Here is a 26,200-nt window from a genome sequence, read left to right as displayed (position 1 = left end):
CTGTTGAAAGCCAAGGCTGTTTTTACCCTCACCCTGTGGATGTCCATCTTCAGGCAGAGATGTCATGGGGTCAGTGAAAGTGCTATCTAGTGTAATTTATTTATTTGACCCTCCCTCATCCTCTCAGCTATGTGCCCTAGAGAGTTTGCAGAAAATGTGGCAGCTTCTTCCTCAGCATCATTCCAGTCTGTGATCCTCACTGTGGAAAAACTCAAGCTGTTTATTACCAACAGCAAAAGGGAAATATGGAGAAAGAAACTGATGAAAACTGAATCAGGAGAGTGCTAAGTAAAGAAACTGTTGCACTGATATTAAATTTCTTTCCCCAGGACTACACTGACTACCTCCTCTCTCACGGAAATCCATGGAAGTCCCAGAAAAAGTAAGTTTTGTCATCAAGAGAATCAGGAAGAACTTGAAGTGCTCCTCTGGCTTGGGCATACCAAAGGAGATTCAAAATTTTGCTTCCCATGGTTCAGAGTTAAGACTTTCATTTCTTTTTTTCTGATTGTTAAAACCAAACACTTTAGATTTTAATTTTTCAATCTGGCAGTGCATGTGATATAGGACTTTTTATTATTTGTAATTGTTAAAAACAAATATTTCAGATGTTGATATTTAAACTGACTTCATATGAAAGCAAGTCTTCAGTGAAGCAAAAGCATTAGCAATATTTAAAGGTGGTCTGTCATTAGGCACATATATATTGATATATATTTATCTTGCTTGTCCTATTATCTGGGATCATAAAATTGAAGACGACATCAGATTGGAAGACAGTAATTTAACATTTTTGAATACAGAGAGTAAAAGCATTTACACCAGCTTGGGTCTTTCTATGGTGTGCAGCCTTTACCTTTTTTGCTTTAGGGTAAAATTACCATAGCTGTTAATTTAAATTTGTTTACAGACAGTTTGACTTTGCAGTTCTTTTAAGCCATCACAGTACCTTTGGTATCAAATTTTGGTTTGTTTTCAAGCAGAACAGCCCTTGATGAGTTTATTCTTAATTATGTAAAATGAAACTATTTATCTGTGTATACAACTAACTTCAAATCGCAAATAAACTTTTTTTTTTGCTAGCTATTTTTGTTACACTACTTGTAAACTGATCTAAGTCCCTGGAAACAACCCCAAAAATACAAGCAGTTTGAATTAAACTTCCTCCACGAATTAACACCTTTTGACATAGATAACTGGAAGGCACCTAGATAACACCAGTAATTTTGGCATTGCTTGATAGAAGAGAGTTTTGTTCAGCTGTGGATTAAGGATGAATTGCAGGAAATCTGCACTGATTTAAGTGTGCGATAAATGAGATGATTTTCAAGGTCTCTGTGAAAGATAAACAGTTATTTTTGAAAGGCTGGGTAATTTAAATTTCTCTTCAAAAAGAAAAAGAAGAGCTGTGTCAGAGCAATCAGTCCCAAAGGCCAGTCTCACATCCCTGGCCTCTGCATTCTCCGAATTGTATGCTGCAGTTATCAGATTGTCAAGACACCCCAGCTCTGCTTGATTAAGTCCTCTTTAAAGTATTGAGGTAATTTGCAGCTACTTAATGATCCTTTAGGTACCACCACTGTCAAACCCTGATCTTTAGAGCTGTAATGGGATCAGAGCCTCTTGCATTGCTCCAGCCCTTCAATATTGGCGTTCCCCTGTACAGGACTCAGCATCAGCTGTGAGGCAGCAGGAATGAGTTTTCCTCCCTCCCCACCTCCGTGTCGCACCTGCAAGTACAGAGTCCCCCCGTCTTGGCCCGACACTGAGGAGGTTTGCAATATTGCCCCTGGAGAGAAGGACTGAGAGTTTTCGTGCAGGTTTCTCATTAATATTCAAGAAAAATAAACAAACCCTCCTCCAGCAGCTTCCTTGCAGGTTTGGTGTGAATGCAGAGCGAAGAGCTCGCTGTCATTCTTGCCACACATCCTGTGGGGGCACAGCTCCAGAAACATCTGAGTGCATCAGATATTATCTGGAGGAAGGAATGTGTCAGCTGACAGCAAGGCTGGAAACTATTGAAACCATTGTCAGCCCGGCCATTCTTATAGCTATCTCTTGTCTCTTTGAGAATTAATATCCAACAATCCTGTCCCATCTACAAACAAGTGAGAGCAAAGGACCCTTCCAGGAATTATGCAGCTGGTTGCTTTAGAGATGAGGTATCTGATTGCTATCAGGTTCAGCCATAGGAACTGTGCTGAGAAAGAAAGTGCCCTATGGAAGGAGAATGTCTGGAAAAGTAGGTATTGTATGGCCTTTAGAAAACACTGGAGATTGGAGGTGTTACTGGTCTTGTTACAGCTCATAGGTGGTTGGATCTGAGTTTGTTGGTAGGTGGAATCTGTTTATCTGAGACAATGCAAAGTCCATGCTCTCTTCAAAGTTCAAGCTTCTGGTGAAGATTGTCAGAGCTCCCTTTTCTGTCTCTATGTTTAGCAAGCCCAGAATTGCTCACAGGTTTTGTTTGTCTTGTTCAGCAGGTGAAATGATGATTTTCTCATTGTCAACTCTTATATTAATCTTGGAGGTCCTGTTTGAATATGTCTTTATGGAAAGGAGGAAGATGAGCTTGTAGCAGTGAGTTTGTAAGTATTTACTAGAAACATTCCTGACTTAACATGTCTGTCCTCTATGAGTTTCTATTTATCAAGTCATGTTTTCCTTGGACTTGTTTATGGAAGAGAACAGTCACATTTAAAACTTACATTGGTGAATGATCACGTTTGGCCTCTGCAGTCAAGGGCAATTCCTTTTCAGTGCTATCCCAATGAAGTTTACTTTCCAGCCACACTCAGCCAAAATGATGCTGATTCCAGCACTGAGCACTTTTTGGGAACAACTCTGTGCATTCACTGATTGCTCAAGTCAGTGTGATGCTGACACCCTTCTCATGAGGAGCACTCTGCACAGAGCCTTTTGGAGTAGCTGCTCATCTGAGTCCTTAGAAGGCATCAGACAGTTTCTAACTCTTCACACCTAAAACCTTTCCATGCATTGTTACAGTTCTAAAAATATTACATTCTAATAAATAAAGTTGTAATAAAATTACCTCTAATAATGTTGGCTGACAACCCTAACTTCTCTCCAGCTTTGTTATGCAGTGCAGTTAATTCTGAATCCATTTGAGCATATGCAGCCAAGTGTAGCAAAAGTGTTACTTTGTCTGGATCAGGGCTTGCACTTCCCAGGTTTCTGCGTCCTAATTGTCTCAGGTGAGGCACCCAGATATAAGGGACAGCATTGAGAAATGTGGGTTAAGCCATCAGTGATGGTCATGTCAGGCTTTGGATGTGCTATGTTACAGCTGTGTGTTCCTTTAAGCTCTTTGTAGGACTAATATTAAATACTAAAGTGTTTTAGCATCACTTTTGTTACTTTTGGTGTAGTTTAGTTCAGTTTTCTAGCAATCAGAGAAAATTCAGAACTGTATAACTGCGCTCAGTCTAGACATCTTTGGGAGATGAAGCTTTCTTATTTGTAGTGACTGCTGCTGCTATTTGAAATGAGCATAAGAGAGGCAAATACATCCATGAACATTTGCTGCCAGTATGGATTTAAAAGCAAAACACAGCCAGAAAGGCTACTGAAACACTACTTCACTTGGCTGGTAACTCAATTTGTTGATAAGAAAGAGGGAGTGTTTTGTCTCTCTGTATCAGATAAGTGACTTATCACTCCCTGCACTGTTGATGATGAACATGTTCATCTGGCAGATAGTGGCAATAAAGCTGCATCTCCCCTTTGCACTGCAAGACATATGCTGCATCAAATGAAATTAAGGGAAATAATTTAAATAACTTCTTGGTAAATGGTTTTAAAATCAATTTATAATTAACCTGTGGAACCTCCTGCTGCGTTTTGTTAGAAAGGGAAATATCATGCATGAAAACGGATGTTTCATGTAAGCAATGATATGGGGAGATAAAAATTGTAAGAAGGGAGAAAGAGCATCACTGCTCTGGGCTAGGATTGCCCAGTTTAAGAGATGTTCTATAATTAAAAGTGAGGCTCTATTTTCGTCCTACACTATCCAAATGTAGGTTGTTGTTGGGTATAGGTGTATTTCTGATCTGGCTGGCATTTTTTTTCATATTGTGGACATGGACCCAATACAGCACTGGGGCACACCTTTGTCACTAGAGCAAGCATGTCTGGGATGGAGTGATCTCCTGTTACAGATGTTTTCTGAGGTGTTTAAAGCACAGGGGGAGCCTAAATGCACATCTGCTTTTGTCTGTGTTTTGTTGCCCAGGCTGGGGAGGCCCCAGCAAGAAGATGTCAGGATGCATTCCAGCACAATGTGTCTGGCTGCAGAGCCAGGCTGTCCCACAGGATCCCAATGTGGGTGCAGAGCCACAAATGTCTGGATTTCTACTGCTGAGGGAGATGAGGCCAAAGAAAGGCTCTGTCTGTTGGTACTCAGCAATGCAAATCTGTGCAGTCGGCTGTGCCCACACATCTGCATTGATCCACTCCTCAAGATTAAGCCTGAGCTTCAGGACACTTGTGTGCTAGTCCAAGCTTTGACCTTGTAGAAGGAATGCTGTTTCACTGGGCTTGTTTCTGCTTGCTTTGGTTAAGTTTGAGCATGGCAGAAACTGGGCTAAATCTCCAAAAATTGCTGTGCACTGTGCATTGATGGGCAATTCCAGGGGACTGCTGAGACCCAGCATATCAAACCCAGCTACCAGGGACTTGGAGCCACAACCCCTAGTGTGAAAACCCCAAAAATTCATTCAGCCTTGCCTCTAATTGTTTCCTCTGCAGGTTGTTTTTGCTTTATTTCCTTACTTCATAGATTCCAGATGTTGCCTAAGTCCAGTCCTTCCTGACAGAGTCAGAATGTCCTACTGACATTCAGACTCTGTCCCTTTCTCAAATGGGAGCAGAGGGTTGCAATTATGACTGCAGTGGCAAGAAAAGCTTTGATCAGAAATGGGCCTGGTGAGGACTGTGCTGAGGGATTAATGTAGAACTAACTTCATCAGCAGCTGAGAGTTCTGTGGAGGAGGAATTTAGGTGCTTCTTACAGCCTCAACAATGCAAAGCAGCCATCATCAACAAGGTGTTCCCCAGAGGATGCTAATCACTCTCCTCCTTCTTGATCAGCAGTTAAGAGTGTCTCTCTTCTTTCTACTTATCACTTAGTCAGGGATGCCAGAGGTATTTCTTAGAAGATAAGAACATTATTTACACCCAGCCTTAGAAAGGAAAGAAGAGGTTGTCAGTGAGCTACAACCATCATTGTTCCTGTTATCGTTTGCATGCAAAGGCATTTCACCATGCTCAGACCCCATCCTGAAGAGCCAAGTAAGGGGTAGTGCCTGTGCTGCCTGCCTTGGCTCTGAAAGGGCTGGAAGAGATGTGCCAGAACACCAAAGTACAGGTATAGATCAAAGGAATCTGGGAAGCCCCAAATTTTCTCTCACCTATCCTGGCCTGTGTGCTTGGGAGCAGGGAACATCTCCCTGCTCACTTCCATTAGGACTTATCTGCAGATCCAAACCATGTTATCCAATGGATGTAGGGTAACCCTCCTGTACCAGTATAGTTCCAGGCCAGTTCTAGAGTAGATGTACCCTCCTGGTAGCGTTGTGGGAAAGGGCATGGAGAGATGTATCTCACTTTTGGTGAGAAGAGAGATAAAAAATTAGAATATCTACTTTAGGACCATCTAGTTCTGCTCCTTATTATTGTCTGGGCTTTTTTTTTTTTTTTTTTTTTTTTTTTTTTTTTTTTTTTTTTTTTTTTTTTTTTCTTGTTCTCTTTATTTTTTTAAATGAATGATTAAAGTTATATGGGTTAGAATTGAGACTACTGTGTGCTTCATAACACCAAGTTCTGTCTATATGTGTGATGAGAAGGCTGGATAGGTACATATGCCAGTCCCCACAAACAATGTGCTAATATATACAGCTACCACATGTCAGTGCTCTGATATTTAACCAGAAGGTATCTCTGCCTTCAGCTCATGTTCTTCTCAGCTTCCCTTGTTATTCTCTCTGCTAAACAGACAGAAAATGAAATTATGTCTATGAAGCCAAAGGCTATGTGTGTTCCTGCTGTGGAATTTGGTCATGATATTGCTAATTGGAAGGTTCAAGGTCATCCTTACATCCTTGCATTTACATGCTTGGTCATTTTCTCCTGCATTAACTGCAACTAATGTGGGAGTTGTTATACTTCCTCCCTCAGAGTTTCAGAAGCTGCTGTCTGCTAAACATTGAGTAGATGCCTCCTTCAAGGAGGGCTGAAATGGGAAATGTCCTAGATTATATTGTGTGGTGAAGATTCCTAACTACCTTTAGCTTTTCTGAACATGGAAAATGGAAGGTTTTTTAGGTCACTCAATTAAAATGATACAGCATATCATTTTAATGTGCAGGTATGTTACATGTTACATGTCTGCAATATTATGATTAATACATATATCAAGCGGCTTTAAACCAGCAAATCTCAGTACCTGGGGTCCCATGGCAGCTCAGAACTCAGACAAAACTCACCTGCCTCACTTTGTCCATAGAGGTTTTACAGCCTCTTCTGAGATCAGCAGTTGGTGGGCACTGGCCTGTACCATAAGCTGGGTGGCTCTGAGATGTCCCAGAGATGTCAATGCATCACTGCATTACTGTGTGCAGTGCAGACCCACTCCTACTGCCAGATGGATTGGTGCTGCTGGAAACCTAAGGGAAGGATCTGGGGCAGGAAGAGGGGTGGTCTCCTTCAGGTGTGGACTTGTAGTTTTTCTGAGCAACTTTTGTCCCTGGCACGGTGCTGCCTCTGGTTTGCTGTCCTTAGCAGGGCCATTTTCTTGGCTATGTTGGTTGTTACAGGTTTCCTTATACCATTAAAGAGGAGGAGGGATCTGGGCCACACAAAAACCCTGGGAGAGGGCAGTGATGAGGCCAGATTTCTCAGTGACTCTTCTAATTGCTTTGGGAAGCTCAGGACCCCTTCAGGCCTGCATATCCACAGATGTTAGTGAACACTCCTGTGTCCCAAGCATAGCAGCATGTAGGAGAGGCTGCACCATGGAAGCATGCACCTCACCTTGCTGGTGAGGTGAGCCACTTGAGGAAGAGCAGAACAGACCCTCTTGTCTCCTCTGCCACCCCTCTGACTTTGCAGCTATTTCAGAGCCTGTGATGTCAGAGTAACTATCTTGCTGCAAACTTAGACTTAACTATCTCACATATGCATGAAACTCAGTAATAACTATCTTATGTATTCATTCCTAAAGTGGCTACAGAGAGATTTGATGTTGCTTAACTCATCCACTATCACTGATCACTTTTGTTACATCCTTGCCTGAAGGCAATGACTTTGGTCAAGCTAGAAATGCTGGTAGTTTCTAAACAGCTTCAGTTATTGGACCAAATGACTGTTCAGTGACTTAGAGTTGTGAAAGCAGGGGAAAAAATCACAGTGACTGAATATTCAAGAAGAAGAGGGAATTCTGTGATGGGGAGTCACTTCTATGCTCTTGAGGAAGAGGAAGAAGGGGTGACTCTTTATCAGGCTCTGATGCTAGCTCAGCTCCTGCGAATAAGAGGCAAACCCAGATGCAAACTTTGTGGCTTATCCCCATGTTAATACATTCCCAAACACTAATTAAGAGTGGTGAATGAAGAGAGAAATGCAGGTTAATGTAGCATGCTGGCAGTTTTGAGACTGCCTGCCAAATGAAAGCTTTGGAGGTGATGCATAAGTAGAGGCCAGCAGCCTGCACATGAGTGAGCTGGAGGGTTTGGGCTGGTGTAAATGCTGCTGCTTCTGGAGGAAAGATGAAAAGAGGTTGCAGAGTGTCAGTATCCAAAAGGAGAGTGGAAAAGGAAAAATTTGGGACATGGGAATAGATAGTCTACCTGGGGATGAATGTTAGATATCTTCTTTGCCTTAGGCAGAGTCTACTGGGAATAAGATGGAACTGCAGGTAGCTGAGAACTCAGAGACATGCCTGCAGGTGCTTGCAAGCTCTGCAAGAATGACAGTGATGTCATTGTGGGCTCCACTTTTGGTGGGGAGTTAGAAAGGCTCTTAAATTCCCAGTCTCTCTGCTGGATTTGCTCTCCCTAAGCAGTGCCTTTTTTAGAGCAAGCCCTGTAGACAAGGCTGCCTTCCATTTTCACCTATGAGCTCCTGATGTGGGGAACAAAAAGGTGGTGGGAGAAGAGCTTTCAGTCAGTAATGAGCTGCTGTGTGATTCCTGCAGGTGGGCTGATGCAGGACTGGCCTTGGCAAGGTGAGGGGTTCTTCTGAGCAGTGAGGCAAGAGCTCTGTGAGCTAAAAGCCAACAGTTTTCCTCTTCAGTTCAGCAGGTCTGTTCTGTTGTTACTGAGAAACCATAACCAGCTTCATGGCATCAAAATGTACTGCTGGGCAATTACTCTCCATGAGAGCTCCTCTCTCTTCCATTCCTTTTTCTATTGGATGCAGTACTCCTTGGTTTTCAGGTGAATTGAATGGAAGATTGAAGGACGTCAAGAAAAGCAGTGCAAGGAACAGATATTTGAGAGGAGAGAACATGAAGGAACATTACTATAAAAGCGGGAAGAAAAGCAGATCAACTTCAGTGTAAAATATTTACAGTAAAGCTGTTGACTTGGAATTTTCTCTCAAATTCCTCCCTCAATCCAAGCTTTTGAAAGGTTTTCTAAAGCTCACAAGCCTTAGGGGCAGGTCTGTCATGTTCAGTTTCTACAGGCTTGTTTTCAGCAACTCTGGTGCAATTTTCAGATTGTTGCAATGCTTCCCAGACCAAATGCAAAGGCCTCAATATCCCACCAAGTACCTGCCTGTCTTCTTGCTGTCTCTGCTCCCACAGCAGTGATATCTGAAATTGTGTTGCAGAGGTTGGAGAAGGGATTGTATAGGTTGCAAATGGTCCAAACAGATTTTTTTTTCTCTTACCATGAGGTACATTTGGGATTTTTTTTCCTCCTGTCCTACTTTTACGAATTGAATTATAGGAAAGTTTACATCAGAAAGGAATGCCTGAATTAATCCAGTACTCCCCAAACCTCTGTATTGTTTTTCAACACAGGTACTCCCATCTTGGCATTGGAGGGTGAGGGTTGAAATGTCTCAGTGCTCAGTTACTTCTATTTTTTCTCTTCCTTTATGGTTTCTCACAGAAATATAGAAGGGTTAGAGTTGGAAAGGACCTTAAAGATCATTTAGTTCCAATCCCCCTGCCATGGGCAGGGATACCACCCACTAGATCAGGTTGTTCAGGGCCCTGGTGGGGCATGCACAACTTCTCTGGACACCCTGTTCCAGTGCCTCAACACCCTCACCTCTGCCTCGAGGGTAGCAATGTCAGATGAAGCTAGGTACCACACAATGTGCTAGTACTAACATCACTTTAAATTAATTCTCAGATCATCAGGTTCCTGATGATCTGAGAATTAATAGAATTAGCCTGAAAAAATAAAATTGACTTGAAAAATATATTTTTTTTAATATTCTCTACTATCTCTTCTTCCCTTTTCCTAAGTGACATGGATCCTGAAGGCTCTTCTAAGCATTTATTGTATCATAAATGCACATAATCATGAATATGAACAAAGGTAATGTGCTGCTTGGGGTATGTAGAGATGATGTGCTGGATGTTTCCTTGTCTGATCAGATCTAGAACAATGGCAGCAGGGGAGCAATCTGAGTTCAGGAGGACATGAAGCAACATTGAGTTTAGGAGAAGTTCAGGCTCATCTTGGAGTGCAAAAACCCAACCTCGTGTTGTGTCTGCAGGCAGATGAGGAAATACAATATTTGCATTGGTTCCAATTTGCTTCAAATGGAAGCAGGAATTGAAGGTATGGGAAAGTTTTTTTTTGACTGATTCCAGCCAAGAAAACAGGCAAGGTCAGCAAAGTCTTGCTCTTAGTTCTGAGCTGAGGAGAGCCCATCTGTCCATGTGCCTGGGGCTCTGCAGGCAGCCATCTGCCTCCATAAGCGAGCTGTGAAAAGCACAAGCTGAAGGATGGAAGCAGAAGCTGAGGAGGAGCTGGACCTGCCTCTCACAGCCACAGCAGGCTGTACAGGATGGCTGTCAGCTGTGAGCTGGCCATGGATGCCATCTGAGTGCCACCAGAGCAGAGCCACCCCAGCAGTGCAGCTATTGGACCTCGTGGCGCTGCTTCAGCCACCACAGATGACTTGATTTGGGTTATATTTGGGGCTGGTCTCTGTGGCAAACAGGCACTGAGCAAACAGGGGCCACAGCACCATTTCTAGTTAGCTTTGGAGGGAGGGAAAGTGCATCTTCTCAGCAGAGCACTTGTGCTGTGCTTGGCTTGCTAAGCAGAAATGTCCTTATCACAACATATGTCACTCATCTGTGTCAAAGGGAGCCCTGTTTAGGTTCCCCCAGCAGATGTGACTATAACAGATGTGTTATAAATGTGATATCTCATGGAGATGTGGATCATGCAGACCTGGTGAACTGTGGGGACACATAGGATTTTGCATGATGTACATTTTCTGTAGTTGAGTGCAAATCTCAGTAATTCTTCCAGAATGGCTCAGTATAATCATTAAACCCTGTTCATTAGCTGACCAGTCTTGAGGGGATCTTGTGAAAGGAAAAACTTGCCTGTACTGATGTTTTTACCAGAGAACACTCATTACTTAGTAAAGACCTGAGATGTAATGAGCTGGTTTACAGTTCAGTTGTCTTTGTATTCAAGTAATATTTACAGTTTCCATGCTAAGAGCAGATGAGAACCTTCTAATCTAGAGTAAATCTTTAGGAAGTCCACTGCTATTAATAGCTTACTCTAATTTTGCATTAAATCAGGATATAAACTCTAATGGAAAATATGGGAATTAGTTGTTTTTTTTTTTATATTGTGCATTATACAATTACCATTAATACCAATGTTTTAAACTGTGTAGTATAACTATAATTTATCCTAAGAATCTCACCTTTTTTTCCCATAGAAATGGGGATGTTTGGGCTGAATTTAAATCCCTTCTCAAATGACATAAACAAAACCAAGACAGAATAGGAAGTTATGCTTATATAATTATATCCATTTGCACTTCTGCATTAAGTTACAGGGAAAATGCTTTCCCAATTAGGTCACTTAATTTTAGAACAATTTGTAACAGCTATATCACAATTTTTTTTTGAGTATTCACTGAGGCTCTGTTACACATCAAGTGCCAAAAAAAAAAAAAAAAAAAAAAAGAAAAGAAAAAGAGAAACATGTTTTAGTTGTGAAAAATGAAAGAATATAAAACCTTATCTCTCACACTCCAGCTGGGTGGTCTAAGAAGGTTATGCACTTTGCCCAGAACTATGTTTTTATATTTATAAATAATTTTTCTAGTTATTCTCAAAAGGGGGTGATCAGTAAGTGGCTTGTGAGGGGCTAGATTTGTACCATGCTGGATTTTTCAAGAACCTTTTTCCCAGGGCTGCAGGACCCACTGAAGGTCGTGTTCACACCTGAGTGCCTAACCTGTGCTGCTCTGCTGCCTGCAGCACCAGCCTCATCTCTGGGGAAAACACGCTGTGTGAACCTAAACTGCTGAAGCTCATCACAGCAGTCCCTGATCGTAGCCTGGTAATGTCCAGGAGTGTCATCAGCACAGACCCAGAGGATGCTCGCTCAGCAAATTCCTCCCAGTCCCTGCTGAGGACTTGTGCCAGCACACCGACATCTGCTGGGGCCTGTGGAAGGGGCACTCTCAGTGTCACTGCTCTTCTGGCACAAAATATTTGCACTGATGCTATTTAAAGAAAAAGGAATTGCACTTTTAGTAGCATAACTTTTCCCACAGGGAGTGGATTTTCTGCAGCAATGCAGTAGTTCCAAGAGTGCTTTATTTACTGCTGAAAACTACTGATATTCCTGCAGGCTGGAGCACCATACAGACAGCCCTTCTGCAGCTTCCTATCCTCTCACAAAATAAGGTATTAGTGATATCACTTATTTCTACCATTTCTGAATGACATAAGCCACCTAAGCAGAATTCTGTAGAGCTTCCTTTGTGCTGAGGACATCTGCCAGCAGCAGATCTATCTCAGTCCTGGCTCATGCCTCACCACACCTCCCTGCAGCAGCGTGTGGCTGAGCAGGTTTGCTGTGCAGGTTTCTAGCAAACTGCTGTGTCACCAGTAAATGCCTGGATAATTTTTAACCTCACATGGGATTGGTTTATCGGCTGCAGGTGGCCAAAATAATTATACACACTGCTCTCTATGAAAACTGGGTCAACAGGATAGTACTTCTTTTTATGTTCCGTGAGGCCTTTCCGATTTACACCTAGGGTCAGACTTCAGGGAGAAAGATATTTGAGCTAATGCAAGCAGCCATCACATCTATTCAGATGATGACACCTTTCTAAGGCATTTTCTTCCCTCTAATTTTGCATCATAATGTTGGCTATTATACAACCATTGCTCTTGACAAAAGAAGAAAGGAGAGCCCAGGGGAAAAATATTGATATTTATTTAAAATGAAGTATGATAGATAAATGCACACCCTCATTATGTCAGGGCATGAAGAAGCATGGACTTCCAGCGCCACAACTTTCCAGGCAGACATCCTAAGGGCCAATGTGGTTATGCTGGCAAAACTGCATGTTTAGGAGTGTGTTTTCCTTTGCCCATGGGATGTGGTTTTCCCAGACCAGTCCAGGGTGCACTCTGTATGTGTGTTTACATCTAGGAAAGCTGTATGGCGACAGAGCTCTTCATTGTTGTGATCATTTCCATTTAGAGGTGATGGTTGTTGCTAACATCAGTTTTGGGGTACCAAAGCCTGAGGACCACAGCGACAGCCCAATGATTCACCAAACCTTGGTATCAGTGACTTTGGAAGGAGAGCAGGGAAAGGTCAGGAATATCCCTAGAGTGTGTTTCTGTGTAATCTCTACCAACACGTGGTTGGCTTCTGCTTATGTGTTTTCCTTTCCCATTGAGTGCAGTGCTGGTTCTGATAAGGATCTTGCACCTTCTGGATTCCAGCTAATTTCTTCACCTGGCTGGCCATGCCTGTGCTGGCACACGAAGCAGGCCAGGACCTGCTCCAGCCCAGAGGGTGAGAGGCATGGGATGGCTTTTACTTAGGGAATTAAGTCTTCCTCCTTCACAGAGAAGGGCACTCTTCTCTACAAGACCAGCTGGAAGCTCTCTTCATGGCTCTCCTTCTTTTCTGATGTTTTGGTGTTGACCAGTGGTAAGAATGAGATCTGCAGGTGGTTTTACTCTTAAAATATCCATGTGCTGAACTGCAACTGCCTCTGGTGTGCTAGGAGCTCCTGTGAGCTGGCAGACATAATTTCTCTAGACCATTAATTTTTTTTACATGCTGGCACTATGTCACTCCCTGTTTGCATAGTTTCTGAAGGAAACAGATGCAATCTCTTCCATCTCTCCCCATGCTGACGTCTTTCTGTGCTGCTCATCACTCTCATCAGCTGTTCCCGAGCTGCATCTAACCCACAGTTGGAAATTCAAAGCTGGGCCCCTCCCCAGCTGCTGCTTTGATGTCCCTTTCTCCCCCTCCACATCACCTACATCACTCCCTTTGAACACTGACATTGTGATAAGGTTTATGAAATTACTTCCCGTTAGGACGAGGGCACCCAAACCCTGCATGTCTCAGGACCATCTGCTGCTTCTGACATGGGCATGGGTGAGTATCTTCTAGCAGAAAGACAAGATTCATTGTGGAGTTGCCACAGTTTGTGAATCAGAGCCCTGGAACACATGCATAAACACTAATTAAACCCAATTTAAAAGTGTCTGATATTTATCGAGTTTCATTTAGTTAGGTATCAAAATTAAATTATTGATTAGTTGCTGAATAAAGCCACGTCAGTGTCATCCTCTAAAGTAAACAGAAGAACATCTACCTGAAGGGACCAATCCAATTCTCAGTCAGCTTCAGAAAACATTTGATTTGGTGCCTCTTAGGGATATCATAAGCCTGAAAGCCAAATGTTTGCATTTAAATTACATACTGGAGGTTGAATTCACTGCATAATTCACTTCTTCTGAAAGACAGAGCTTAGAGGATGTCAGGATCTAGAGTTGGTGGGGTTTTTCAGGGTTTTTTTGTGGTTTTTTTTGTGGTTTGTTTGGGTTTGTTTGTGTGTGTGTGTCTGTGTGTTTGGTTTTTTTTTGGGGGGCGGGGGTTGGGGTTTTTTTTGTTTTTGTTTGTTTAGGATTTAGGAAACAGGAGCTAGCAGAGCCTGCTTGCTTAGCAGCTTGCAGAAAGTTTTGCAAATCTGGGCAGATGATGGGAGAGCATCAATGGTATCACTGGCAGAATGCATTATAACAGTTGTTGGAAAAGATCTTCAGAGGAACAGAATACAATAGAAATGCTGGAGCAGAGTGAGAATTGCAGACAAGGGTCTGGGATACAGTTTTGGAAGATACCCAGTGTTAGCAACTTCACTAGAAGGCTACAGCAGACCATTAGGAGACAATAAATCTCTGTACAAATGTTGTCTTAATCCAAATAAGTTTAGGGATAATTTATACCAGCAAGAGTAGGAGAGAGACCAATAATTTTATGAAGAGGAAAAAAAACTAATATTGGCATTTCTTTCCTTGAATACTTCTGTTTGTGTACAAAACACTGTTTGTGTTTTCAATGGGAATATATAAGCTGCAGATTTACTACTGCAGATTTTAATTTTAATATTAATAGCTTATTTTTCTTTTTTTCTCCCCCCAAGTACGAACTTATAACTTGTTAGTAGTTGGTGAGATATGGTGGACTTTGGAGCCAACTGGAGTCTCACCATTTCTGTTACTGTAGAACCTAGAGATCATAATCAGTCTTCCAGGTGCTGCACAGGTAGAGGCAGCCTGCTCCAAAGAGCCTCAAAATAGGTAAGGGGTGGAGGGGGGACAGCAAAAAGATAAGGATAACAGTGTGAGCTTAGGCTGCCAAGCAGGTTAGAGCTGGGACTTCTCTCCTGCATCCTCCATCCCCCTGTGCTCCAGGAGGGGTTTTCCACTGTTTTCCTGAGTGTTGTATTTCAGCTGTTCTAGATGTTTCCTAACTCTTGTCTCTGACATGGCCAAAACTCAGCCTATTGCCTCTTTTTTTATTTTTTTTTTTTTTTACCCCCTTGGAGAAGGGCATATATGTGTTTTCCCCAGTGGAGATACCAATCCCATGAAATAGAAATCTTGCCAGAATTTTCACTCTAATGGCACAAAGGATGCCACTACAAAAAGCCCTGATGCTATTTTTGTCCCTCACCCAGCTGCCCTCCATAGCTTTCTGTTTGTGTTTTCCTCTTTTACTAGACAGCCTCATCACCAAGCTGGTGGGGACTGGAGCTGGGAAGAATCATTTAAACAGAGCTGGCTGCAAAGCAGAGGTGGGTTGGCTGTGGGGGTGGTGACAGGGAATTCTTCCTCCAGAGCCTAATTTTGACCATGAACTCTAGTTCCACTTAGTGGCCTAAATCACCTCGATTTTGTCCAGCCTCCCCACTTCGCTCATATAAAGAGCGATAAAGGAAGACAAAGGTAAAATAATGTCTAAATAAAAGATGAGGTAATTTTGAAAGCACATTAGACCTTTATATGTACTATGGTTTCTAACATAAGCCCACTGAGTGCTGAAGCATCTCCAGTATGGAGCTGTCACCTGGTATTTTCTACTTTATGGCAGTTTGCAGAAAATGTGATTGTCTCTGGTGCAAATTACTCAGAATTCCTCACTAACTTTCTGGGGAAGGGAGCTGCATTGATGGAGATGGCTTTGTTGTCTCCTGTTTTCCTCTAACCTTAGCCATCATTTTCAAAGGAAATAGAAAGGAGCCATCTGTATATAAATCAAAGATCTCACTGAGGTCAAAGAAGATGTTTCCCAAGCAATCTGCTGAAGGGAATGTGTGACATTGATGTGGGTGAAATTCTGGCCGAAATTCAGCAGTTTGTGTTATACTGCCTGGATGATCCCAAACATCTGACCTTAAAATCTGTGAACCATACGTAGTGAGATTAGTGCTGGTATGGATGCTGTAGCAATGCCACAAACATAAACAACTACTGGTCTGATATATTACAAGAGTCTGAGTTTTAGAAAATATTACACTGCCTGAAAAATAATAATTATTGCAGGGATTGCTGACTAGGAAATTTCTAGAATTTGCCTCTTCTGTCTTCATTTTCAGTCTTCTTTAGTGTATGAGCTGATGTGTTTTTGATAAAGAAGGCCAGGCACAGGATAGAGAGGCCAAAAGCAGCAGGAGCTGTTAGCCATGAGATCAACTACTCTGTAGACGGAGCTCCATTTCTACTTCTCTTCCCTGAAGGGCAAGGGGAGATTAGCTGTGTCACCTTTGATGGAAATCAACTTGCTGGAAGGCAATCACTGGAAGGTCTAAAACCTACTTGGCTGCATTTAGACTTGTCAAGTCTCATGAATTATCTGTGAGAATCTCTCACTTGCTCACCTCATGTCTCATCCCAGACACTGGCAGCAGGATGACCTGACCTCATTCTTGCAGTGGGACCTAGAGGGCCAGTGTAGCTTACTGGGGAAACCTACCAATTGTATCAGGATTAGGAGATGCAGTGCTTGGAAACCTGATTACTTGCACTCAAGGGTGACCTCACATCCATAGGAGACTCGATGGAAGAGTGTCTTGTGATGCAACTAGTCAAATTATCTGACTTCTGAAATCTCACATGTATGATTAGAGAAATCAAAAATCCACAGGTCCTCAAACATTCTCCTCACCTGTTTTCTCCTCTCTCTCTCTTTTTTTTTTTTCCTTTTTTTATTAAGCAGGGTGTGCTGTAGGAAGGAATAAATCTTTCTGATCTTGTTGTACCATGACTGTCATTAGTTATGGTATGTTCAGAGACACACGGACTCCAGGTTAAGAAGGAGGCAGCAATTTGCAAATTTCACTCCCCTTTCCCCTCTGGCTCACTTAGACTGTAGAACTTCTTCCCAGAAATGGGATTAAGTCATAGGTTTGATAAAGAGATTTAATCTTGTTGTAAAGGATCTTAGTGATTCCTCCTCTCACTTGGCAAACTGTCCTGGTGTTTAATCATTCTCACCCCCAGGAAATGGCATCTTGTTTCAAGGTCAAGTTTATCACATTTCCACTCCAGCTACTGAATCCTTACTTGACTTTCTAGGAGGAGGCTTCCTTGGGAGCTGGGTTAGCTCTCTGCTCTGAGATGCCCAGCACTTCAGTTCAGTGACCTCTGCATCGGTCTGATGTGCTCCCAAACTGCAGGAGGGCGACAGCTGAGAGAAGGCTGGGGACACACCAGCCAGGAGGGACAGAAGAGAGTTCCTCCATCTCTGGGAGTCAGTAGTCATGCTTACAGGGAGTGGACAGCAGGGTTTACCTCCTGAGTTAGCTCAGTGTGCTGTGTTCTGGTGTATCAGTCATCCTTGCTGATAGGTCTCCAGAGGGACTGGATTCACATCAGAGTGCTACCAAGAGGGTTTGGGCTCCCCTGATTCCATGATGTGACACTGATCCCATCACTGCACAACCCCTGCCTTGTTCCTTTTGGGTTGACTGGTGGCCAGGTTTGCCCAAGGAGCTTTTGCCGTGTACCAAACTCCTGTGGGGCTCTGGGATTTCAGGCAATACTTCAAAATTGAGCCAAACTGTTGTACGCATGTCCTTATCCTCTCAGAGAAGTACTTTTTATTCTACTTTGAGACCTGGAAGAAATGCTTCTGGCAGAAACTTCTCTTATATGGACTTGTTTTGGCCCATAAAATGTGCATCTTCAGGAAGAGGTTTTGAATTGCCTGCTGTAGCCCTGTAGTCAAGTCCTCAGACCTTTTCTGCTATGTCCCTGGTCCTGGGAAAAGAGTCAAACCTGCTGCCTGTTGTTGGCTGGACAAGTCCCTTATTATTCCAGGCAGAGCCATCCAGGTCTCCTGGCCTGCCTTGACCCTGTGCTCCTCAAACCATTATTGCAACAGTGACAAGGGAAGATTCAGGCCAACTGTCTGAGAGTGGCCAAAGCAAACGAGGAGGAGGCAACATTTGCTGGGGCCCCAGAGCCAAAACCTCTGTGTGCAGCCTGCAGGGAGCCAGGGAATGGGGTGCAGGGCTCCAGCCATCTCCTAGCGGACCTGGAGCCAGAAGCCAGCTTCACATTGCTGGAATCCAGCCGCAAGGGAGAACTCGGAGGAGGTAAGCCCCTGGAGTCCTCTGCTGAGTAGTTTATTGATGTCTTGGTTAACCACTTGTGGTATGAGCCAAGCATGTCTGTGAAATTACTGCTCCAGAGTTGCCAGTGTAAGTACCTTCTGTCACCAGAGAAGGGAAAGACGGATGGGGAGAAAGGAAGAGCATATGTTCCTGCTTGTAGTCCTGCTGGTTAGCATGAGGGAGTGGGAGGAATGTGTGTGGTGAAGGCATTTTTGACTGTACATTCATTACTGCCATGAAATGAATGTTTTTTTCCAAGTAAAGCATATAGTGCTTAATGTCTCACACAGCACTGGAGACACAGAAAAACTCAATGTCCTCAAATACCTCAAATACAGAAACTTTTCCTTAAGTGTGCAGGGTCTTGACTCCGCTCCACCTGAAAGTACTTGGGCCAGCCCCGTTCCACATCTCTATTCAAATGTCAGCCCATTGGTGGTGGTTTTTCAAATGAACTCCTAGCAAATTATTCTCTGCAGCCTTTGCAGTCTTGTCCTTGAACATCTAAAAGAAATACTTTTACAGATGTAGCTGGCACATATTTGCTTGTACCTCAGTCCTCTGGTTAAAAATTGCTAGTGGGTGTGGACAGCCTTGTCATCCTGGATGTTCCTGTCTTCCCCTGGCTCACCTTCACTACTGAATAATCTGCAGCCTTTCATCTGTCAGAAAGGAAGTGTTGTGAAACTCCCTGTGCCATCTCCAAGCTGGCTCCTCAGTTAATGAAAAGGGGAGTGTCTCCATATTCCTGTGTGTTGACTAAGTAAATCTAGAAATGATCCTTTGGCTATCACTGCATTCCTTAATGGTTTTTATTTTTCGTGTGTGTTTGTATGTGATTATCTGTTGAAGCATAGAAAATGTCGATAGTTAGTAGGGCTAAAAAGGTACCATGTCCTTGTGCTTGTTTTAGTAAATGGAGTGATTTTGTGTAAATAAATATTGGTTAGAGCAGTACAGTGCTTTGCTCAAAATAAGCACAAAGTTGGGTTGTTCAGAAGATGAACTAGGCTTGCAAGTTCAGCATTCGGCCAACTAAAATAATATATAAAGATAAAATGATTGTTCTCAAGCACCTGCTCTTCAACTAAAAATGTCGTTGAAGATAGTTGTGCTTGTCACTGAAGAGAGGACACTCATTAGTACAGGTAGATGGGACTGAGATGACTGAGGAAGTTATTGCATCTGTCTGTCTTTCCCATTTCTCTCTTGGTGGTCAGCATCTTGCCAAAATGCTGGTGAAGCCCATCTTGAGCCACAAAGCTCAAAGCCCAGCCCAAAGTTTACTTTCATGTGCCTTTCTGTAGAGTTCAGTGCCTGTGGGGAATTTTGCTGGGCTGCCCCAGTGGCAGGACTGGCAATCTCTGTGAGCAGTAACTGCTCCAGCCATCTCACTAATGTTTAAGATGAAGGTATTAATCATAAATTTTGATTTACAGCGGCTGAAGATGTGGTCTTACCTTGTTTGCTTTCTAAAGTCATGTGTGGTTCTGGTGAGGAGGTACAATTTGGCCACTAGTGCAGGAGAACCAAATGATTAGCTCTGATCTCTAGATAAATAAATATCCATCAAGAACTTGGCCTCTGTTCTCTACTCCAACCTTGTTTCTTTGTACACCACTGACTTTAATAACTGAGGTTCAACCTGTGCTGTTTGAATAAGATCCCATGTGAGCTTTTCCATAGTCACTGCACCTTTGGAATCTTCCCTTTGGAACCATTCAGTTATTACCAACACTGAGAAAATCATTGCTGCTCTCAAGCAGTAAATCTGTATGAAACACACACACACACAGTGAATACTACAAATCCACAGGCTTGTGTGGCTCTTTAGCCCCTTTTGTTTGCCTGGCCAGTGTCCTATCCTGATGGCACTTGGGGACATCTAATGGTTGAGTAACAGGCCACAAGGAAATTTCCCACTGTATGCCTTTGTTGCCATTTTTATCAGAATTTTTCTCTTCTTTGCCACTTTTCACCTTTAAAAAATTGTCAGTTTTACTAAGTAACTTGTTTAATTTATTCACTTTTAGGGGCAAAATGTAATAATGAGCTGTAATTTCAATCTAGTTTGCAAACTCTTTCTTTTAAGGAGAAATAACAGAGAGACACCTAAGGATACTCATCAGCTTAATATAGCAAGAAAGATACAGGGATGACTTCACTGTGAAGCAGAAATATTTTCAGTAGAGAAAACACTGGTTGTTGAACTCTGCTCAATCTATCACACAAAGACTTAATCAGAAACAAGGGCTCTGAACTCAATGAAAGTTTTGCCACTAGAATAGCCTTTTTGTTTTGTTTCATTTTGGGTTTTATTTGGGTTTTTTGTTTGTTTTGCTTTGGGTTTTTAAAAGTTTTGTTTTAGTCTAGGGTAGAGTCCTGAAGGAAAGTACTGGGTCTTACTTTTCTTGATGTTTGCAAATCAGGCCTTGTGTGCATTTTTGCAAGATGTGCTTTAGTCATAGCTAAATTCTTATCCTTAACCCAAGACTGTAGTATGTGGTTTAATGGAGAATGTCATCCAAGAGGCTGGGCTTATCTTTTAGTGGGCCTGTCTGGCTTTAAGTTTATGAAGAAATATTTGGTATCTTTGTGTGCTTATAACTCTCCTCACTGCAGGTTTGGTTGGCACATAGTTCTGTAGTTCCTTTTACCACAGCTTTTTGTCTTTTTGCTTTGATGCACCTCTTTTTATTAGCAGGGATTCTGTGTTTTTGTGCTCACCTTTAGGTTCTTCTCCTGCCCTATTCTGTACTTCAACTCAACCATTTTATTGCCCAGAAGGGATGAAGTTAAAATGTACTCAGGACAATACAATCTTCTTTCTGCTTTGGTTCTTGTACATCCTAAGCCTGCACACAGTGTCCAGATGTTGGCTTACAGATGTCTATAGCTATTGAAGAAATTCCTACATAGCTCATCAAGTTTTCTATCCAGATCTTTATACTGTGAGGAATCCTTCAGGTTACCACAGTTGCAGGTTACACAATATCTGTGGATGTTCTGCTATGGCTTGGGTAGGCAATCACTTGGCTGATTACTCATTGGAAAGCAGAATAATTAATAATGTTAAATCAAATATAACCTAATCTAAAGGTGTAGCTGATGATGTGCTTATCAACATACTTTGCTGATTTTTATCAGTTGGAAAGTTGTATCTTCGAAGATTAAAGGAAAGAAAAAGAAATCTTAACACTCAGTGATGAAAGTATTGGTGGCATCAGTGCAATCTGCAGACTTAACACAATATTATTTTGGAAAAGGAATTCGCTGTTTCAGAGTATTAGTGAACATGCCTGATGTTTCACTGTTGAACAGAATACCTTGTGGAGTTCATCCACATCAGTCCTAATTTGGCTTTTGCATGGCTGTAAAAAAGTCTTCACCCCAGTGGGGAGCGAAACAGAGGTGCAGGAATCCATCTGGGCAGAGGAGGTTTTATGGTCAGGCCCTGCAATTAGCTGTGATTTGGCAGTGGGTAGCAAAAGAAGGAAATGAAGCAGGATTATGGGATGCTGGCAGAAAGAAATCAGAAAATGATCTCAAATGTAGGGATACACCTGTCTCTTCCTAAAGCACTCACTGCCATTGCCTGAGCTGAGCTGGAAATAAACACGTGAGAGCAGTGTGTTACATCAGAGCAGAGGGTGGTGTCTCAAATACAGGTCAAAGCAGAAGCTGTTGATGGAAAAATGGATTTATTAAATGTATATTAAGGGAGGATAATCTTTTTTATCTGTGATATTTAAAAATAATGTAAATAAATACATATATTTTGGACTCCTGATTTGCCAGTGCAAGGAGGAGTAAACAGTACATTACTAAAATAAAGCAAGATTAAGACAGATTAAGTATATATATAACATTTTCAAATAATTTCCATTCTTGTGTCCTGTGAAAATGAAGAAACTTGTTCAGTCACTGGATGAAGGTGGAAATCATGATCAGTTGAATCTGTGTTTGTTGATGATGTTCGTTTGTCTGATTTTTAACTGTGTGATTAACAAAGCTTGAGATGAGAGCAAAGCTTTCATTTTTACAACTGCATTCAGAAATTAAAAGCCTTAAATGACTTAAAGTTAAGGGCAATTTGACATGCACTTTGTGCAGTGCCAGATAATGATATTTTTTCTGGAGGGATAGTTCTTTTATGACTAACATATCAAACGTCTCATTCACACTGGAACATATGACTAAAAGACACAGAATTGTGCCAGGAAGGGGCTTTTGTAGCTAACATCCAGGTAACACCAATTTGGGGAAGGAAAAAAGATAGATTAACTGGAATCAAGTCACAGATTTCTAGATAGAGAAGGTTACAGGCATATGCAATCAAGAATGGCATTTGCTGGATTAAAGTATTTGTGAAATGTAAAGGTGGCAAATTTGATTCAGTAGGCTTGGATGGTGCAGAGTTGCACAGGTCTTTGCATATGCACTAGTTCAACTTCAAACCTGACAGAGCTGAGATCTGACAAGGCACCTTGGATTTTTTTTCCTCTAACTTCATACCCTTGGCTTCATTTTCCCCAAGAAACTTTCCTTACTGAAGAAGACCTCATCCACCTTCTCCTGACAGATAATGCCTGGCCCCACAAACATTTCCAATGTGCAAGGTGCTCATTCACAGACTGGTGCAAAATATTTATAACAGGACCTGAAACTTGAAATGATCCAATTATTTTTATTAATCCTCATCACAACCTAGCTGGTTTAGCACTTGGTTTTGAAGTTTGCTTTGTTTAATCCATGTCTCTGTCCAGTCCCTGCTTTTACTGGACTATGAGAACACCTCAAGTACATGTGAAAAGCAAACCCAAGGTAGAGAAAGGCAATGTAATTTAAGGTCACATAGGAGGCTTGTATTCAACTGCCTGTTCTGCAATAGGTTTTGTAAATTCCATGCTAACATTCTATTTACTGATTAACCTTCCTCTTTGAGCCAACCCTTGATTTCTTTAACTGAGTGCTGCTTAAAGTGTTGCTTTTATTTGAAGTATCTATGAGTGAGCACCCATTTTAATTGAAATGGGAAAATAAATTCAAGGGTTCTCTCACAATTCATCTTTAAAGGGATTCTCCATTTCCTGAGGCCAAAGGAAGTAGAAAAAAACATTAGACTTTTCTGCCTAAAATTTGCTTCTCAAATTCTGTCCTTTTACAGATAAAAGACCCTTTGGCTCTCTTTTCTCTGCCACACAATGAAAAATTTCCTTAAGAAATCCTATGTTTTGTTTGGTTTTTTTCCAGCCCCACATTATTTTTGTCTTACACACCCTGGATTTAATGTGCAAAGACAGAGACACTTATAAAACCTTGCTTTGGCACAGTAAAAATGGCAAATCACTGCAAAGTGGGCAGTAGATATTTTCCTTATGCAATAGCTGTAAAGGAGGCAAACTGTTACCATCAGCACAAATGATGGAGCTGCCACCCTTGTTCAGAGTTCTTGAAACACAAACCTTTTCACCATCCAGAGCCAGAGCTCTCTGCAGCAGTTATGGGCCCTACATTAAGTTTTTTTCTCGGAGGCTTTTGCAGCAATTCCAGAACAATTTGTGTCAGTGGAAATGCTGTGGTGGGATGAGCACAGTGCTCCAGCCAGAGTCAGCACTTGAAGGACCAAAATAATTCTGGGCTTTCTCTGCCACCAGCATAGAAAAGAAAGTGTCATGGGGAGGCAATTCTGAGTTTTTCCATCTCCACTAAGTACAGACCAAGTCTTCATGGGATGAATCCAAACCTCGCTGCTTCTGTGAGTGCAGCTATTAATCCTGTGCTCATCAGTTAGCTGAGAAGTCCCTGAAGTGGAAGCAAAGCTCTTTGTATCCCAAGTCTTGAAAAGCAAAGTAAATACTCTTGTATACTCTAACTTATTTTCTAGATTTTAGAGCAGACTTCCTAGCCTTGTTTTCAAGGAAAAACAGGCATATGTTCCAATGCACTGCCTAAGTGTGTCCATATGTCTTATGCTGGTACATTTTGGACCTGTTTGCTGACCCTGGTCAGAGTGGAAGGGAACAAAACTGTACACATTACTAGATCCTTCTAAGTATAGAAAAAATTTTTGGTTAAATTAAAAAAGCAATTATCCTGTACATGCCCTCATCTGTGGGAGAAGTAGTGAATTCACCCTGGAGAGGGGTCCTGTAGGTATCTCAGACGTGGGAAAATTGACCCACAGCTTGTGTCACAAGGTGTAAATACCTCAGAAGTCAGCTCTCAGGAGTACTGGTGTTTGTGTTGATACACTTTGAAGCAAAGGAAGGTATGTGACATCCCAGGCTCCTGTTCCTAAATATGACCATGTGCATCAGGACCCACAGGTCAGTCTTCTGACAACATCTGGGTTTAACAAAATGGCAAGTGGAGGTGAGCTGGAGGGGTCCAGTCCAAATGTGATTTTCCCAGTTTCCTGTGAATGTCTGCTCACCTTGACTTTAAATCCACTGAGACAGCCTTGGGTAGCAGCAGATCAACACGAGGTCAGGGCAAGCCTCACACGTGGGTGAGCCCCTGAGCTAGCACAGATTCAGCAGTTTGTTTCCAATTCATTGGTGCATATTGATTGAAGAGAAAATGTGTGCCCTGCAGAACAGCTGCCTCTGTCTTTCCTATTCTGTTAACTTGTAGCTTGCTTTCTACGGAAATATTTCTCATAGCAACTTTTTCTAAGGGTTGTCCTAAATTGGGCAGGAAAATCCTACATAAGCACTAAACCAGTCATTTTCTGCAGCAAGTTCTGGCACTTTCCTCCAGCCAGAATGAGTATTATTATTATTTCTTGTTATATTTTCCCTAAGCTTTTATTGGTTTGTGTTCCCAGATGTAAAAATGCTGTCAAGCTGAGGGAACCAAACAAAACCCTGTTCTATGGCAAAGGAAGGACTAAATGTTGGCAGTGATGTCCAGGATGGGTTTGATGCAGATGCTTTTAATCTGGTGTTTGAAAGATCCCACAGAAAAAAAGAACAAATCCCACAAAAGGAAAAAATGTCCCTTTAAACCATGTATAAAAACCTAAGAGCCAAACAGATGTGTGATATACAAATTATGAGCCATGGCTGAAACTTTAGAATCTTAAAATTATTTAAAACTCTTGTAAATGTTCAAACTGTAGACTCAAGGATATTTATATTTTGAATTCTGCATCTTCTACAAAGGGTGAATTCTGTTTTAGACATAGAGTGGAAAGTCATCTCCTAGTTCAGTAAGTCTGTTCCTATTCTGTTGGAGGCAAATATGCCATAAAAATGTATTTACTAAATGTATCAAGTTCCACAATAATTTTGTCGATGCATTGAGTTTTTTTTCCATGGAAATTTCTAGAGATTAATTTCTATGATAGATAGATGTTTTTCTTCCAATTTGCAAGCTGACTGCATTTATGGATGGTATGTACTCAATTCCCTCTTGAGTCAACAAAGTCCTTCAACTTAAATGTCTTTTTTTACTCCATAGTTCAGACCAATAGTTATATGGAAAAGAACTTTTATCCTTGACAATCTGTTTCATTGGAATGAGCAAAAAATGTATCTGTCTCCTGTCCATTCCCATTTTAATTTGCTTTGAAAATGTGTGGCTAGAATTGCACACATATTTTCACATTTTGGTACGGTGACTTTAATCTCTCTTAACTTTTTCCTTGAAACATCACATCCCATAACAGTTTAGGACTGAATTATTCCTCTTCACATTTATAACATAATGTTTGACTATTGCTCTTTGTTGACTGTATACAAAAAATATTTTGTCTCTCTTTCCTTAGCCTCTGTTAATGACAAACATTAGTGGTGTTTATGCCCAGCTGTGGGACCTCACATTTATACTATTGCATTCCAGTCCATCTCTATTATTCCAGGTTCTCTTGTTCTCCTTGTATAATAATCCTGTCCCATGCAGCATAAGCAGTGTCTTCTTTCTCTACATCAAAAATTTCTCTGTTAAAATATTCTGTCTTGGGGTTGATGATCCCCACTCCAATTTATTTGCATTTCTAAAATTTCCTTTTTAACATAGTCTT

At 41.8% G+C, this 26,200-nt stretch overlaps 1 protein-coding gene and 1 long non-coding RNA gene across 6 annotated transcripts in view; one reads left to right on the top strand and one right to left on the bottom strand.

The window, feature by feature from the left end:
• The window catches only part of MYC (MYC proto-oncogene, bHLH transcription factor), a 9,217-nt gene extending 8,343 nt beyond the window's left edge, over positions 1 to 874 (bottom strand). The window contains exon 1 of the mRNA XM_015620157.1: positions 871 to 874. The gene's annotated coding sequence lies outside the window, so the exon portion shown is untranslated. The remainder of the gene's footprint in view (positions 1 to 870) is intronic.
• LOC107200994 overlaps positions 1 to 26,200 on the top strand; it is a 107,669-nt gene that overhangs the window by 6,099 nt on the left and 75,370 nt on the right. For 3 of the 5 annotated variants that reach the window (XR_001519926.2, XR_004496252.1, XR_004496251.1), the window contains exons 2-3: positions 330 to 382; positions 2,481 to 2,588. This is a non-coding gene — a long non-coding RNA (uncharacterized LOC107200994). Of the gene's footprint in view, positions 1 to 329; positions 383 to 2,480; positions 2,589 to 18,049; positions 18,157 to 26,200 lie in introns of those variants that run through there. The other 2 variants (XR_004496253.1, XR_004496254.1) reach the window with 2 other exon arrangements.

The sequence above is a fragment of the Parus major genome, chromosome 2, assembly GCF_001522545.3.
Source record: "Parus major isolate Abel chromosome 2, Parus_major1.1, whole genome shotgun sequence".
NCBI lineage: Eukaryota > Metazoa > Chordata > Aves > Passeriformes > Paridae > Parus > Parus major.
Note: the sequence above shows the minus strand (reverse complement) of the source record. Positions and strands in the feature narration are given on the sequence as shown.